The following is an 18,911-nucleotide window of genomic DNA, read 5'->3' on the forward strand; positions in this document are numbered from 1 at the left end:
CGCATTTTTAGAACCAGGACCAGCTCGAAGAGCCCGAGGCTGGTTATGCTTTGGAGGGGGGACCCCACGCCATTTTTTTTTTTTTTTTTTTTACCGTTCCAGCAATAAAAAAAAAATAAAAAAAAAATAATATTTTTAAAAATATATAAATAATACTTGTGCCTCCAAAAAAAAAAAAAAAGTACCTAACCCCTTCTAATATAAATAGATATGCTATTCCCCCCAAAAAAAAACACAAAAAAAAACATGTTTTTTTTTTTTTTTACCGTTCCAGCAATAAAAAATAAATAAAAAAAAAATAATATTTTTAAAAATATATAAATAATACTTGTGCCTCCAAAAAAAAAAAAAAAGTACCTAACCCCTTCTAATATAAATAGATATGCTATTCCCCCCCAAAAAAAACACAAAAAAAAACATGTTTAAATTTTTTTTTATTGTTTTCACCCTCCAAAGTGTGGCGGATTGAAAATGACGAATTTACTGTCTAAAAGCACTGCTGTCGAATTTCCAAACTTGAACTGAATATGCTTTTGTCGAATTGCAGCACTTGTGTCATTGCAGAAAAGTCGAATTTGCAAAAAGTCGAATTTCAAAAAGTCGAATTTTGAAAGTCCGTTTTTTTGACGGAAAGCATTGAATTGCATTGACGATTTTTTTTTTTGGGCGAAAATGACCCGAAATTCGACAATTTCGGGAATTCGACCGCAATTGCATATACCCCTTAATGAGCATCTCTCGTTGAATTGCTTCATCAAATAGAGCAATGTGATACATGATTTTGTTACCGTTTGTTGGTCCATAATGAATTAAACATCTGTTAGATTGTAACCATATTAATGAATGAACTTGCAGACATTTATATTTTTGTACGATTTCTTGTAACTTATTATATCTGTATTAAGTATGGTCCAGTCTTATACGTTTGGGAGAAGGCACTCATTTGTATTGCACTGTGTTATTATTTGTTATTGGTTTCCTAGGTTACCGGAGCGAGGACGTGGATTTGAGAGCGATGCACACGGTGGTGAGCAATGACGTCATCCATCCCCGCCGATGCATCGGGCCCGAAGGGAATCAGCACGAGGAGAGGTGGCGGTATAAAGGTACTGTATGTGTTTGTTAATGCTGTTTTGGTTCTGATGAAAGTTAAATATAACTGAAACGTTAACCTGACCTAAGAGCTGAATCTCTTTATTTGTCATTGCTGTTCAAGTCCCTACTGAGTGCCGCCTTTCTACCAATTCCTAAATATATATGTATATACTGTATATGTATTTGAATTGTTTTTTTTAGATGAGAGTAAGAGATTTAATAAGAGCTATGTGCGATTATGTATATTGCCAAAGGTGAATTGATGATATAAATATGTTATATGGGATTCCTGTATTGACATTTGATATGGTGACATGAACTTACTGGGTAGTAATTATGTAGGCTTTAATAATTGAGTGATCATTACTGTCTGGGTACAACATATGCCTTATCTTTATATAATGTTTTACATTATGTGATGTATATTATTTCCATAATAGGGTTATATCAGATGTGGATGCAGATACTGGAAATGTTTATCCATGTTTATTCATGTTGGATCGGCTATGTACGGCATTTATTGTATTAGTTTGTATATTGGTTCCTAGGTAACCGGCGCAGGAGAGGGGTTTAGAGCGCGTCGCTCAGCTGGGACGTGATGGCGTCATCAGCCCTAGCCGACGCTCTGGGCCATGGAGGATACCGTTTGGAACGCAGGGGTAACCGGCGCGCGGCAGGTGCTACAGCTGATCAGTGACGACGTCATGAATCCCCGCCGACGCACTGGACCAGGGAGGAGTCAGCACGAGGTTTGGGGTAAGGTATAAATGTTTGTAATGTTTTCTTTTCATGTATGGTCTGACGAAAGCTATAATACAGCTGAAACGTTACCGGAGCGCAGTCTCTGTCGTTTTTTCATGATAATTAAGACCCCTAGGAGTGACACACACACACACACACACACACACACACACACACTGTATATATAATAAGAATTTACTTACCGATAATTCTATTTCTCGTAGTCCGTAGTGGATGCTGGGGACTCCGTCAGGACCATGGGGATCAGCGGCTCCGCAGGAGACAGGGCACAAAAGTAAAAGCTTTAGGATCAGGTGGTGTGCACTGGCTCCTCCCCCTATGACCCTCCTCCAAGCCTTAGTTAGGATACTGTGCCCGGACGAGCGTACACAATAAGGAAGGATTTTGAATCCCGGGTAAGACTCATACCAGCCACACCAATCACACTGTACAACCTGTGATCTGAACCCAGTTAACAGCATGATAACAGCGGAGCCTCTGAAAAGATGGCTCACAACAATAATAACCCGATTTTTGTAACAATAACTATGTACAAGTATTGCAGACAATCCGCACTTGGGATGGGCGCCCAGCATCCACTACGGACTACGAGAAATAGAATTATCGGTAAGTAAATTCTTATTTTCTCTGACGTCCTAAGTGGATGCTGGGGACTCCGTCAGGACCATGGGGATTATACCAAAGCTCCCAAACGGGCGGGAGAGTGCGGATGACTCTGCAGCACCGAATGAGAGAACTCCAGGTCCTCCTCAGTCAGGGTGTGCCCCTGACCAAGTATCAGCTCGGCAAAGTTGTAAAGCCGAGACCCCTCGGGCAGCCGCCCAAGATGAGCCCACCTTCCTTGTGGAATGGGCATTTACATATTTTGGCTGTGGCAGGCCTGCCACAGAATGTGCAAGCTGAATTGTACTACACATCCAACTAGCAATCGTCTGCTTAGAAGCAAGAGCACCCAGTTTGTTGGGTGCATACAGGATAACAGCAAGTCAGTCTTCCTGACTCCAGCCGTCCTGGAAACTATATTTTCAGGGCCCTGACAACATCTAGCAACTTGGAGTCCTCCAAGTCCCTAGTAGCCGCAGGTACCACAATAAGCTGGTTCAGGTGAAACACTGACACCACCTTAGGGAGAAACTGGGGATGAGTCCGCAGCTCTGCCCTGTCCGAATGGACAATCAGATATGGGCTTTTTGAGACAAACGCCGCCAATTCTGACACTCGCCTGGCCGAGGCCAGGGCCAACAGCATGGTCACTTTCCCTGTGAGATATTTCAAATCCACAGATTTGAGCGGTTTAAACCAATGTGATTTTAGGAATCCCAGAACTACGTTGAGATCCCACAGTGCCACTGGAGGCACAAAAAGGGGGTTGTATATGCAGTACTCCCTTGACAAACTTCTGGACTTCAGGAACTGAAGCCAATTCTTTCTGGAAGAAAATCGACAGGGCCGAAATTTGAACCTTAATGGACCCCAATTTGAGGCCCATAGACACTCCTGTTTGCAGGAAATGCAGGAAACGACCGAGTTGAAATTTCTTCATGGGGCCTTCCTGGCCTCACACCACGCAACATATTTTCGCCACATGTGGTGATAATGTTGTGCGGTCACCTCCTTCTTGGCTTTGACCAGGGTAGGAATGACCTCTTCCGGAATGCCTTTTTCCCTTAGGATCCGGCGTTCAACCGCCATGCCGTCAAACGCAGCCGCGGTAAGTCTTGGAACAGACATGGTACTTGCTGAAGCAAGTCCCTTCTTAGCGGCAGAGGCCATGAGTCCTCTGTGAGCATCTCTTGAAGTTCCGGGTACCAAGTCCTTCTTGGCCAATCCGGAGCCACGAGTATAGTTCTTACTCCTCTACGTCTTATAATTCTCAATACCTTGGGTATGAGAAGCAGAGGAGGGAAGACATACACCGACTGGTACACCCACGGTGTTACCAGAACGTCCACAGCTATTGCCTGAGGGTCTTTTGACCTGGCGCAATACTTGTCCAGTTTTTTGTTCAGGCGGGACGCCATCATGTCCACCTTTGGTCTTTTCCAACGGTTCACAATCATGTGGAAGACTTCCCGATGAAGTCCCCACTCTCCCGGGTGGAGGTTGTGCCTGCTGAGGAAGTCTGCTTCCCAGTTGTCCACTCCCGGAATGAACACTGCTGACAGTGCTATCACATGATTTTCCGCCCAGCGAAAAATCCTTGCAGTTTCTGCCATTGCCCTCCTGCTTCTTGTGCCGCCCTGTCTGTTTACGTGGGCGACTGCCGTGATGTTGTCCCACTGGATCAATACCGGCTGACCTTGAAGCAGAGGTCTTGCTAAGCTTAGAGCATTGTAAATTGCCCTTAGCTCCAGTATATTTATGTGGAGAAAAATCTCCAGACTTGATCACACTCCCTGGAAATTTTTTCCCTGTGTGACTGCTCCCCAGCCTCTCAGGCTGGCCTCCGTGGTCACCAGCATCCAATCCTGAATGCCGAATCTGCGGCCCTCTAGAAGATGAGCACTCTGTAACCACCACAGGAGAGACACCCCTGTCCCTGGAGACAGGGTTATCCGCTGATGCATCTGAAAATGCGATCCGGACCATTTGTCCAGCAGATCCCACTGAAAAGTTCTTGCGTGGAATCTGCCGAATGGAATCGCTTAGTAATAAGCCACCATTTTTCCCAGGACTCTTGTGCAATGATGCACTGACACTTTTCCTGGTTTTAGGAGGTTCCTGACTAGCTCGGATAACTCCCTGGCTTTCTCCTCCGGGAGAAACACCTTTTTCTGGACTGTGTCCAGAACCATCCCTAGGAACAGCAGACGTGTCGTCGGAAACGGCTGCGATTTTGGATATTTAGAATCCACCCGTGCTGTCGTAGAACTACTTGAGATAGTGCTACTCCGACTTCCAACTGTTCTCTGGACCTTGCCCTTATCAGGAGATCGTCCAAGTAAGGGATAATTAAGACGCCTTTTCTTTGAAGAAGAATCATCATTTCGGCCATTACTTTGGTAAAGACCCGGGGTGCCGTGGACAATCCAAACGGCAGCGTCTGAAACTGATAGTGACAGTTCCGTACCACGAACCTGAGGTACCCTTGGTGAGAAGGGCAATTTGGGACATGGAGGTAAGCATCCTTGATGTCCAGGGACACCATATAGTCCCCTTCTTCCTGGTTCGCTATCACTGCTCTGAGTGACTCCATCTTGATTTGAACCTTTGTATGTAAGTGTTCAGAGATTTCCCATTTAGAATAGGTCTCACCGAGCCGTCTGGCTTCAGTACCACAATATAGTGTGGAATAATACCCCTTTCCTTGTTGTAGGAGGGGTACTTTGATTATCACCTGCTGGGAATACAGCTTGTGAATTGTTTCCAATACTGCCTCCCTGTCGGAGGAAGACGTTGGTAAAGCAGACATCAGGAGCCTGCGAGGGGGAGACGTCTCGAATCTCCAGTCTGTACCCCTGGGATACTACTTGTAGGATCCAGGGGTCCACTTGCGAGTGAGCCCACTACGCGCTGAAACTCTTGAGACGACCCCCCACCGCACTTGAGTCCGCTTGTACGGCCCCAGCGTCATGCTGAGGACTTGGCAGAAGCTGTGGAGGGCTTCTGTTCCTGGGAATGGGCTGCCTGCTGCAGTCTTCTTCCCTTTCCTCTATCCCTGGGCAGATATGACTGGCCTTTTGCCCGCTTGCCCTTATGGGGACGAAAGGACTGAGGCTGAAAAGACGGTGTCTTTTTCTGCTGAGATGTGATTTGGGGTAAAAAAGGTGGATTTTCCAGCTGTTGCCGAGGCCACCAGGTCCGATGGACCGACCCCAAATAACTCCTCCCCTTTATACGGCAATACTTCCATGTGCCGTTTGGAATCTGCATCACCTGACCACTGTCGTGTCCATAAACATCTTCTGGCAGATATGGACATCGCACTTACTCTTGATGCCAGAGTGCAAATATCCCTCTGTGCATCTCGCATATATAGAAATGCATCCTTTAAATGCTCTATAGTCAATAAAATACTGTCCCTGTCAAGGGTATCAATATTTTCAGTCAGGGAATCCGACCAAGCAACCCCAGCGCTGCACATCCAGGCTGAGGCGATCGCTGGTCGCAGTATAACACCAGTATGTGTGTATATACCTTTTTAGGATATTTTCCAGCCTCTCAGCTGGCTCCTTGAGGGCGGCCCTATCTGGAGACGGTACCGCCACTTGTTTTGATAAGCGTGTGAGCGCCTTATCCACCCTAAAGGGTGTTTCCCAACGCGCCCTAACTTCTGGCGGGAAAAGGTATACCGCCAATAATTTTCTATCGGGGGAAACCCACGCATCATCACACACTTCATTTAATTTATCTGATTCAGGAAAAACTACAGGTAGTTTTTTCACACCCCACATAATACCCTTCTTGTGGTACTTGTAGTATCAGAAATATGTAACACCTCCTTCATTGCCCTTAACATGTAACGTGTGGCCCTAAAGGAAAATACGTTTGTTTCTTCACCGTCGACACTGGAGTCAGTGTCCGTGTCTGTGTCTGTGTCGACCGACTGAGGTAAATGAGCGTTTTACAGCCCCTGACGGTGTTTGAGACGCCTGGACAGGTACTAATTTGTTTGCCGGCCGTCTCATGTCGTCAACCGACCTTGCAGCGTGTTGACATTATCACGTAATTCCTTAAATAAGCCATCCATTCCGGTGTCGACTCCCTAGAGAGTGACATCACCATTTCAGGCATTTGCTCCGCCTCCTCACCAACATCGTCCTCATACATGTCGACACACACGTACCGACACACAGCACACACACAGGGAATGCTCTGATAGAGGACAGGACCCCACTAGCCCTTTGGGGAGACAGAGGGAGAGTTTGCCAGCACACACCAAAAACGCTATAATTATACAGGGACAACCTTTATATAAGTGTTTTTCCCTTATAGCATTTTAATATATATATACATATCGCCAAATAAGTGCCCCCCCTCTCTGTTTTAACCCTGTTTCTGTAGTGCAGTGCAGGGGAGAGCCTGGGAGCCTTCCCACCAGCATTTCTGTGAGGGAAAATGGCGCTGTGTGCTGAGGAGAATAGGCCCCGCCCCCTTTTCGGCGGGCTTCTTCTCCCGTTTTTCTGAGACCTGGCAGGGGTTAAATACATCCATATAGCCCCCAGGGGCTATATGTGATGTATTTTTAGCCAGAATAAGGTACTATCATTGTTGCCCAGGGCGCCCCCCCCCAGCGCCCTGCACCCTCAGTGACCGCTGCTATGAAGTGTGCTGACAACAATGGCGCACAGCTGCAGTGCTGTGCGCTACCTTATGAAGACTGAAGAGTCTTCTGCCGCCGTTTCTGGACCTTCACTTTTCGGCATCTGCAAGGGGGGTCGGCGGCGCGGCTCCGGGACGAACCCCAGGGTGAGACCTGTGTTCCGACTCCCTCTGGAGCTAATGGTGTCCAGTAGCCTAAGAAGCCAATCCATCCTGCACGCAGGTGAGTTCACTTCTCTCCCCTAAGTCCCTCGTAGCAGTGAGCCTGTTGCCAGCAGGACTCACTGAAAATAAAAAACCTAACAAACTTTTACTCTAAGCAGCTCTTTAGGAGAGCCACCTAGATTGCATCCTTCTCGGCCGGGCACAAAAATCTAACTGAGGCTTGGAGGAGGGTCATAGGGGGAGGAGCCAGTGCACACCACCTGATCCTAAAGCTTTTACTTTTGTGCCCTGTCTCCTGCGGAGCCGCTGATCCCCATGGTCCTGACGGAGTCCCCAGCATCCACTTAGGACGTCAGAGAAATATATATATATATATATATACAAATAAATACATAGACTGCACGACGAATGTACTCTCAATTAATTCAAATAAAATCAGATAAAAAGTCTTTGTTTGATGTATAATGCCGCCAATTCCTGGGAGTCGTTCCACCGGCTCAGTACATGTGGAGAGAACAAAGAAAGGAAGGCGCATCCGTGAGTAACAAGTAAAATCTTTACTAATGAAGGTGCCTTTGTTAGAGCAAAGCACTGGACACACAGATCGGAACCCTGCTGTTCGAGTGCGGCACAAGTGGATGATGACTGTCGGTGTTTCCGCCTCAGGACACTGTTAGGTGTACTCCGCAGGCACCTCCACGGGGGTTTTGAGATTGGAGCCGGTGAACGTATACCTTGATGCATGTGAGCTTGTACTCTTTATTAGTAATGATTTTACTTGTTACTCATGGATGCACTTTCCTTTCTTTGTTCTCTCTCTCTCTCTCTATATATATACTATATATATATATATATATATATATATATATATATATACATATATGGCAAATTAATCGGCACTCACTTCATGAATAATATAGTGCTGCGGTGCCCTTAGGTAAATTCCATATACATGTAAATCCCAGCAAGCGGCGGCACTCAGAGGCTGATGTCAACAGATAAGCAGATAAAGGGGGTAATTCCAAGTTGATCGCAGCAGGAATTTTTTTTAGCAGTTGGCCAAAACCATGTGCACTGCAGGGGAGGCAGATATAACATGTGCAGAGAGAGTTAGATTTGGGTGTGGTGTGTTCAATCTGCAATCTAAATTGCAAAGTAAAAATAAAGCAGCCAGTATTACCCTGCACAGAAATAAAATAACCCACCCAAATCTAACTCTTTCTGCACATGTTATATCTGCCCCCCCTGCAGTGCACATGGTTTTGCCCAACTGCTAAAAAATTTCCTGCTGCGATCAACTTGGAATTACCCCCAAAGTGCAAACAACATGTTTATTACATCACTCTGTCCCAACGTTTCGGGGCCGTGACACCCCTTTTTCAAGGTGATACAAACATGTGAAAAGAACATACCTTTATGTGATAGAAGACGAGCTCCAGGTGACGGAGGTGAGAATCACTTCCGGCCTGGTCCTCACATGCAGTGCAGTGACATAACATGGCCCCGAGGTCATAGCAGCGTCGTCTTCCTGGTAACCGGGATTGACGCCGAGGTCGTAGCAACCAGCGCTTCCCGGCAACAGGAAGCTGAAGGAGCCAGATCCCGGGGCTGATCAAAAGAAAAATTGCTTATGTTATAGTAAAAAGCATGCTTTGAAACATGTGCAATAAACACAATCGCTGTGTGTAACGTGTAAACATTGATATCAAGCACTATAAAAACATTCTATATACATGCCATTAATTGGATCCAGTGACACCGGACAGCCTAATGTTTACCATATTCAATGGCATATTCACCCTATTATGTAACAAAATATATTGAAAAACATAAGTTACATGCCTAGGTCCTTGTCACATGATCTCCCATGCTAACTGGCAGAATATTTCATATAATCCTTATGTTCTCAAAAAGACCTTCACTACTAGGTAGTGGCCTAATTCCAAGTTGATCGCAGCAGGAAATTTTTTAGCAATTGGGCAAAACCATGGGGGTAATTAGAGATGTGCACTTGAAATTTTTCGGGTTTTGTGTTTTGGTTTTGGGTTCGGTTCCGCGGCCGTGTTTTGGGTTCGACCGCGTTTTGGCAAAACCTCACCGAATTTTTTTTGTCGGATTCGGGTGTGTTTTGGATTCGGGTATTTTTTTCAAAAACACTAAAAAACAGCTTAAATCATAGAATTTGGGGGTCATTTTGATCCCAAAGTATTATTAACCTCAAAAACCATAATTTCCACTCATTTTCAGTCTATTCTGAATACCTCACACCTCACAATATTATTTTTAGTCCTAAAATTTGCACCGAGGTCGCTGGATGACTAAGCTAAGCGACCCTAGTGGCCGACACAAACACCTGGCCCATCTAGGAGTGGCACTGCAGTGTCACGCAGGGTGGCCCTTCCAAAAAACACTCCCCAAACAGCACATGACGCAAAGAAAAAAAGAGGCGCAATGAGGTAGCTGTGTGAGTAAGCTAAGCGACCCTAGTGGCCGACACAAACACCTGGCCCATCTAGGAGTGGCACTGCAGTGTCACGCAGGATGGCCCTTCCAAAAAACGCTCCCCAAACAGCACATGACGCAAAGAAAAAAAGAGGCGCAATGAGGTAGCTGTGTGAGTAAGCTAAGCGAGCCTAGTGGCCGACACAAACACCTGGCCCATCTAGGAGTGGCACTGCAGTGTCACGCAGGATGGCCCTTCCAAAAAACACTCCCCAAACAGCACATGACGCAAAGAAAAAAAGAGGCGCAATGAGGTAGCTGTGTGAGTAAGCTAAGCGACCCTAGTGGCCGACACAAACACCTGGCCCATCTAGGAGTGGCACTGCAGTGTCACGCAGGATGGCCCTTCCAAAAACACTCCCCAAACAGCACATGACGCAAAGAAAAAAAGAGGCACAATGAGGTAGCTGTGTGAGTAAGCTAAGCGACCCTAGTGGCCGACACAAACACCTGGCCCATCTAGGAGTGGCACTGCAGTGTCACGCAGGATGGCCCTTCCAAAAAACACTCCCCAAACAGCACATGACGCAAAGAAAAAAAGAGGCGCAATGAGGTAGCTGTGTGAGTAAGCTAAGCGACCCTAGTGGCCGACACAAACACCTGGCCCATCTAGGAGTGGCACTGCAGTGTCACGCAGGATGGCCCTTCCAAAAAACACTCCCCAAACAGCACATGACGCAAAGAAAAAAAGAGGCGCAATGAGGTAGCTGTGTGAGTAAGCTAAGCGACCCTAGTGGCCGACACAAACACCTGGCCCATCTAGGAGTGGCACTGCAGTGTCACGCAGGATGGCCCTTCCAAAAAACACTCCCCAAACAGCACATGACGCAAAGAAAAAAAGAGGCGCAATGAGGTAGCTGTGTGAGTAAGATAAGCGACCCTAGTGGCCGACACAAACACCTGGCCCATCTAGGAGTGGCACAGCAGTGTCACGCAGGATGGCCCTTCCAAAAAACACTCCCCAAACAGCACATGACGCAAAGAAAAAAAGAGGAGCAATGAGGTAGCTGTGTGAGTAAGCTAAGCGACCCTAGTGGCCGACACAAACACCTGGCCCATCTAGGAGTGGCACTGCAGTGTCACGCAGGATGGCCCTTCCAATAAACACTCCCCAAACAGCACATGACGCAAAGAAAAAAAGAGGCGCAATGAGGTAGCTGTGTGAGTAAGCTAAGCGACCCTAGTGGCCGACACAAACACCTGGCCCATCTAGGAGTGGCACTGCAGTGTCACGCAGGATGGCCCTTCCAAAAAACACTCCCCAAACAGCACATGACGCAAAGAAAAAAAGAGGCGCAATGAGGTAGCTGTGTGAGTAAGCTAAGCGACCCTAGTGGCCGACACAAACACCTGGCCCATCTAGGAGTGGCACTGCAGTGTCACGCAGGATGGCCCTTCCAAAAAACACTCCCCAAACAGCACATGACGCAAAGAAAAAAAGAGGCGCAATGAGGTAGCTGTGTGAGTAAGATAAGCGACCCTAGTGGCCGACACAAACACCTGGCCCATCTAGGAGTGGCACAGCAGTGTCACGCAGGATGGCCCTTCCAAAAAACACTCCCCAAACAGCACATGACGCAAAGAAAAAAAGAGGAGCAATGAGGTAGCTGTGTGAGTAAGCTAAGCGACCCTAGTGGCCGACACAAACACCTGGCCCATCTAGGAGTGGCACTGCAGTGTCACGCAGGATGGCCCTTCCAATAAACACTCCCCAAACAGCACATGACGCAAAGAAAAAAAGAGGCGCAATGAGGTAGCTGTGTGAGTAAGCTAAGCGACCCTAGTGGCCGACACAAACACCTGGCCCATCTAGGAGTGGCACTGCAGTGTCACGCAGGATGGCCCTTCCAAAAAACACTCCCCAAACAGCACATGACGCAAAGAAAAATGAAAGAAAAAAGAGGTGCAAGATGGAATTGTCCTTGGGCCCTCCCACCCACCCTTATGTTGTATAAACAGGACATGCACACTTTAACCAACCCATCATTTCAGTGACAGGGTCTGCCACACGACTGTGACTGAAATGACGGGTTGGTTTGGACCCCCACCAAAAAAGAAGCAATTAATCTCTCCTTGCACAAACTGGCTCTACAGAGGCAAGATGTCCACCTCATCATCATCCTCCGATATATCACCGTGTACATCCCCCTCCTCACAGATTATCAATTCGTCCCCACTGGAATCCACCATCTCAGCTCCCTGTGTACTTTGTGGAGGCAATTGCTGCTGGTCAATGTCTCCACGGAGGAATTGATTATAATTCATTTTAATGAACATCATCTTTCATTTTCTGGATGTAACCTCGTACGCCGATTGCTGACAAGGTGAGCGGCGGCACTAAACACTCTTTCGGAGTACACACTTGTGGGAGGGCAACTTAGGTAGAATAAAGCCAGTTTGTGCAAGGGCCTCCAAATTGCCTCTTTTTCCTGCCAGTATAAGTACGGACTGTCTGACGTGCCTACTTGGATGCGGTCACTCATATAATCCTCCACCATTCTTTCAATGGGGAGAGAATCATATGCAGTGACAGTAGACGACATGTCCGTAATCGTTGTCAGGTCCTTCAGTCCGGACCAGATGTCAGCATCAGCAGTCGCTCCAGACTGCCCTGCATCACCGCCAGCGGGTGGGCTCGGAATTCTGAGCCTTTTCCTCGCACCCCCAGTTGCGGGAGAATGTGAAGGAGGAGATGTTGACAGGTCGCGTTCCGCTTGACTTGACAATTTTCTCACCAGCAGGTCTTTGAACCCCAGCAGACTTGTGTCTGCCGGAAAGAGAGATCCAAGGTAGGTTTTAAATCTAGGATAGAGCACGGTGGCCAAAATGTAGTGATCTGATTTCAACAGATTGACCACCCGTGAATCCTTGTTAAGCGAATTAAGGGCTCCATCCACAAGTCCCACATGCCTAGCGGAATCGCTCCATGTTAGCTCCCCCTTCAATGTCTCCAGCTTCTTCTGCAAAAGCCTGATGAGGGGAATGACCTGACTCAGGCTGGCAGTGTCTGAACTGACTTCACGTGTGGCAAGTTCAAAGGGCAGCAGAACCTTGCACAACGTTGAAATCATTCTCCACTGCGCTTGAGACAGGTGCATTCCACCTCCTATATCGTGCTGAATTGTATAGGCTTGAATGGCCTTTTGCTGCTCCTACAACCTCTGAAGCATATATAGGGTTGAATTCCACCTCGTTACCACTTCTTGCTTCAGATGATGGCAGGGCAGGTTCAGGCGTTTTTGGTGTTGCTCCAGTCTTCTGTACGTGGTGCCTGTACGCCGAAAGTGTCCCGCAATTCTTCTGGCCACCGACAGCATCTCTTGCACGCCCCTGTCGTTTTTTTAAAAAATTCTGCACCACCAAATTCAAGGTATGTGCAAAACATGGGACGTGCTGGAATTTGCCCATATTTAATGCACACACAATATTGCTGGCGTTGTCCGATGCCACAAATCCACAGGAGAGTCCAATTGGGGTAAGCCATTCCGCGATGATCTTCCTCAGTTGCCGTAAGAGGTTTTCAGCTGTGTGCGTATTCTGGAAACCGGTGATACAAAGCGTAGCCTGCCTAGGAAAGAGTTGGCGTTTGCGAGATGCTGCTACTGGTGCCGCCGCTGCTGTTCTTGCGGCGGGAGTCCATACATCTACCCAGTGGGCTGTCACAGTCATATAGTCCTGACCCTGCCCTGCTCCACTTGTCCACATGTCCGTGGTTAAGTGGACATTGGGTACAACTGCATTTTTTAGGACACTGGTGAGTCTTTTTCTGACGTCCGTGTACATTCTCGGTATCGCCTGCCTAGAGAAGTGGAACCTAGATGGTATTTGGTAACAGGGGCACACTACCTCAAGAAATTGTCTAGTTCCCTGTGTACTAACGGCGGATACCGGACGCACGTCTAACACCAACATAGTTGTCAAGGCCTCAGTTATCCGCTTTGCAACAGGATGACTGCTGTGATATTTTATCTTCCTCGCAAAGGACTGTTGGACAGTCAATTGCTTGGTGGAAGTAGTAAAAGTGGGCATACGACTTCCCCTCTGGGATGATCATCGACTCCCAGCAGCAACAACAGCAGCGCCAGCAGCAGTTACCCGCAAGGATGCATCGGAGGAATCCCAGGCAGGAGAGGACTCGTCAGAATTGCCAGTGACATGGCCTGCAGGACTATTGGCATTCCTGGGGAAGGAGGAAATTGACACTGAGGGAGTTGGTGGGGTGGTTTGCGTGAGCTTGGTTACAAGAGGAAGGGATTTACTGGTCAGTGGACTGCTTCCGCTGTCGCCCAAAGTTTTTGAACTTGTCACTGACTTATTATGAATGCGCTGCAGGTGACGTATAAGGGAGGATGTTCCGAGGTGGTTAACGTCCTTACCCCTACTTATTACAGCTTGACAAAGGCAACACACGGCTTGACAAATGTTGTCCGCATTTCTGTTGAAATACTTCCACACCGAAGAGCTGATTTTTTTGGTATTTTCACCAGGCATGTCAACGGCCATATTCCTCCCACGGACAACAGGTGTCTCCCCGGGTGCCTGACTTAAACAAACCACCTCACCATCAGAATCCTCCTTGTCAATTTCCTCCCCAGCGCCAGCAACACCCATATCCTCCTCATCCTGGTGTACTTCAACCACTGACATCTTCAATCTGACTATCAGGAACTGGACTGCGGGTGCTCCTTCCAGCACTTGCAGGGGGCGTGCAAATGGTGGAAGGCGCATGCTCTTCACGTCCAGTGTTGGGAAGGTCAGACATCGCAACCGACACAATTGGACTCTCCTTGTGGATTTGTGATTTCGAAGAACGCACAGTTCTTTGCGGTGCTTTTGCCAGCTTGAGTCTTTTCATTTTTCTAGCGAGAGGCTGAGTGCTTCCATCCTCATGTGAAGCTGAACCACTAGCCATGAACATAGGCCAGGGCCTCAGCCGTTCCTTGCCACTCCGTGTGGTAAATGGCATATTGGCAAGTTTACGCTTCTCCTCCGACAATTTTATTTTAGATTTTTGAGTCCTTTTTTTACTGATATTTGGTGTTTTGGATTTTACATGCTCTGTACTATGACATTGGGCATCGGCCTTGGCAGACGACGTTGCTGGCATTTCATCGTCTCGGCCATGACTAGTGGCAGCAGCTTCAGCACGAGGTGGAAGTCGATCTTGATCTTTCCCTAATTTTGGAACCTCAACATTTTTGTTCTCCATATTTTAATAGGCACAACTAAAAGGCACCTCAGGTAAACAATGGAGATGGATGGATACTAGTATACTTATGGATGGACGAGCGACTGCCGACACAGAGGTAGCTACAGCCGTGGACTACCGTACTGTGTCTGCTGCTAATATAGACTGGATGATAATGAGATAAAATTAAAATATATATATATATATATCACACTAGTACTGCAGCCGGACAGGTATATATTATGTAATGACGGACCTGCTGGACACTGTCAGCACTGCAGACTCCTAAAGTAAGCTACTAGTATCAAGAAGATAGAAAAAATAAATAAACCACGGGTAGGTGGTATACAATTATGGATGGACGAGCGACTGCCGACACAGAGGTAGCTACAGCCGTGGACTACCGTACTGTGTCTGCTGCTAATATAGACTGGATGATAATGAGATAAAATTAAAATATATATATATATATCACACTAGTACTGCAGCCGGACAGGTATATATTATGTAATGACGGACCTGCTGGACACAGTCTGTCAGCACTGCAGACTCCTAAAGTAAGCTACTAGTATCAAGAAGATAGAAAAAAAAATAAACCATGGGTAGGTGGTATACAATTATGGATGGACGAGCGACTGCCGAGTCCCGACACAGAGGTAGCTACAGCCGTGGACTACCGTACTGTGTCTGCTGCTAATATAGACTGGATGATAATGAGATAAAATTAAAATATATATATATATATATATCACACTAGTACTGCAGCCGGACAGGTATATATTATGTAATGACGGACCTGCTGGACACTGTCTGTCAGCACTGCAGACTCCTAAAGTAAGCTACTAGTATCAAGAAGATAGAAAAAAAAATAAACCACGGGTAGGTGGTATACAATTATGGATGGACGAGCGACTGCCGAGTCCCGACACAGAGGTAGCTACAGCCGTGGACTACCGTACTGTGTCTGCTGCTAATATAGACTGGATGATAATGAGATAAAATTAAAATATATATATATATATATATCACACTAGTACTGCAGCCGGACAGGTATATATTATGTAATGACGGACCTGCTGGACACTGTCTGTCAGCACTGCAGACTCCTAAAGTAAGCTACTAGTATCAAGAAGATAGAAAAAAAAAATAAACCACGGGTAGGTGGTATACAATTATGGATGGACGAGCGACTGCCGACACAGAGGTAGCTACAGCCGTGGACTACCGTACTGTGTCTGCTGCTAATATAGACTGGATGATAATGAGATAAAATTTAAATATATATATATATATATATATATATATCACACTAGTACTGCAGCCGGACAGGTATATATTATGTAATGACGGACCTGCTGGACACTGTCTGCAGAATGCGTTTATAAAAACACCACACGACGAGTGTTTAACTTTTTCAGGCAGACAATCACAATATACTGGTGGTCAGCAGACAATCACAATACTGGTGGTCAGTGGTCACTGGTCAGTCACACTGGCAGTGGCACTCTGGCAGCAAAAGTGTGCACTGTACTTAATATGTACTCCTGCTATAACTGCTCCCCAGTCTCCCCCACAATTAAGCTGTGTGAGCACTGCAGTGAGCACTCAGCAGTCAGATAATGATATACAGTATATGATGCAGCACACTGGGCTGAGCACAGATATGGTATGTGTGACTGTGTCACACTGTGTATCGTTTTTTTTCAGGCAGAGAACGGATTCATTAAACTGGTGGCACTGGTCACTGCCACTGGTCACACTATCAGCAGCAAGTAGTACTCCTCCTATATTATGCTCCCCAAAATTTGTGTCTCTCTCTCTCTAGTACTATTAGTCACTCTAAACGGAGAGGACGCCAGCCACGTCCTCTCCCTATCAATCTCAATGCACGTGTGAAAAATGGCGGCGACGCGCGGCTCCTTATATAGAATCCGAGTCTCGCGAGAATCCGACAGCGGGATGATGACGTTTGGGCGCGCTCGAGTTAACCGAGCAAGGCGGGAGGATCCGAGCCTGCTCGGCCCCGTGTAAAAAAAGCTGAAGTTCGGCGGGTTCGGATTCAGAGAAACCGAACCCGCTCATCTCTAGGTAATTCCAAGTTGATCGCAGCAGGAAAATTTTTAGCAGTTGGGCAAAACCATGTGCACTGCAGGGGGGGCAGATATAACATTTGCAGAGAGAGTTAGATTTGAGTGGGTTATTTTGTTTCTGTGCAGGGTAAATACTGGCTGCTTTATTTTTACACTGCAATTTAGATTTCAATTTGAACACACCCCACCCAAATCTAACTCTCTCTGCACATGTTAAATCTGCCTCCCCTGCAGTGCACATGGTATTGCCCAACTGCTAACACATTTGATGCTGCGATCAACTCAGAATTAGGCCCTAGGTGCATATTTTACTGACCACATAGATGAGATGATAAACCAATGGACACATGTAGCAGACGCAAGCTACTAGCTAATACTCACTGAAACAGACTCCATTGGATCTTATCATTTAAACCCTAGGTCTAGTAGTGTTAAGGGTGTAAATCCACCTGGCCTCCATACATAAAAGTTGCCCCCCACGGTCACCCCCCCTCAAAGATTTAGGGACATGATCAATAATTTGGAAATTTAAATGATTCAGGGAGTGCTTAAGCTCCGCGTAATGCCTAGCCACGGGTTAGTCAGACAACTTGCCCGTCAAGGCAAATTTGTATATGTGTATATATATATATATATATATATATATAAATGATCAGGTCAGGATCCTGGTGAGTCAAAATGCCGACACTTCTCAGAGCCCCAACCGCCATAATCCACTATGGGGTATATGCAATTCCGGGCGAATTGCGGCAATTTTTCACCCGTTTTTTAATTCGACACAATTCGACCATCGAATTCCGGCAGGTGGGTGCCGGAATTCAATTTGAACACACCCCACCCAAATCTAACTCTCTCTGCACATGTTAAATCTGCCTCCCCTGCAGTGCACATGGTATTGCCCAACTGCTAACACATTTGATGCTGCGATCAACTCAGAATTAGGCCCTAGGTGCATATCCGTTTTTTAAAAATGGTCAAAAAACTGTAAAAATCCCGAAAAAAAATTGCGTGGGGTCCCCCCTCCTAAGCATAATTAGCCTCAGGCTCTTTGAGCCGGTCCTGGTTGCCAAAATACTGGAAAAAAAATGACAGGGATCCCCCGTATTTTAACAACCAGCACCGGGCTCTGCGCCTGGTCCTGGTGCAAAAAAATACGGGGGACAAAAAGAGTAGGGGTCCCCCGTATTTTTTGTACCAGCACCGGGCTCCACTAGCTGGACAGATAATGCCACAGCCGGGGGTCACTTTTATACAGCGCCCTGCGGCCGGGGTACCCTGGAGGAGTGGGGACCCCTTCAATCAAGGGGTCCCCCCCCAGCCACCCAAGGGCCAGGGGTGAAGCTCGAGGCTGTCCCCCCATCCAAGGGCTGCGGATGGGGGGCTGATAGCCTTGAGTAAAATGTAATAATATTGTTTTTTTGCAGAAGAACTACAAGTCCCAGCAAGCCTCCCCCGCAAGCCGGTACTTGGAGAACCACAAATACCAGCATGCGGGGGGAAATGGGCCCCCCTGGTACCTGTAGTTCTACTGCAAAAAAAATACCCAAATAAAAACAGGACACAGACACCGTGAAAATACAACTTTATTTCACACATGCCGACACATACATACTTATCTATGTTGACACGCCGACTCTGGCCACGTCTCCGTCTGTCGACGTCCGGGGTACCTGAAAATAAAATTATACTCACCTAAATCCAGTGTCCTGTGATATTTGTAATCCACGTACTTGGCAAAACAAAAAAATGCATACCCACTCCACACGGACTGAAAGGGGTCCCATGTTTACACATGGGACCCCTTTCCCCGAATGCAGAGACCCCCCATGACTCCTGTCACAGAAAGG

At 46.8% G+C, this 18,911-nt stretch overlaps 1 long non-coding RNA gene across 2 annotated transcripts in view; it reads left to right on the forward strand.

The window, feature by feature from the left end:
- Nucleotides 1–1,706: 1,706 nt before the first annotated feature.
- LOC134965428 (uncharacterized) overlaps nt 1,707–18,911 on the forward strand; it is a 91,066-nt gene continuing 73,861 nt past the window's right edge. For both annotated transcript variants that reach the window (XR_010188355.1, XR_010188356.1), the window contains exon 1: nt 1,707–1,851. This is a non-coding gene — a long non-coding RNA (uncharacterized LOC134965428). The remainder of the gene's footprint in view (nt 1,852–18,911) is intronic.

The sequence above is a fragment of the Pseudophryne corroboree genome, chromosome 10 (assembly GCF_028390025.1).
Source record: "Pseudophryne corroboree isolate aPseCor3 chromosome 10, aPseCor3.hap2, whole genome shotgun sequence".
NCBI lineage: Eukaryota > Metazoa > Chordata > Amphibia > Anura > Myobatrachidae > Pseudophryne > Pseudophryne corroboree.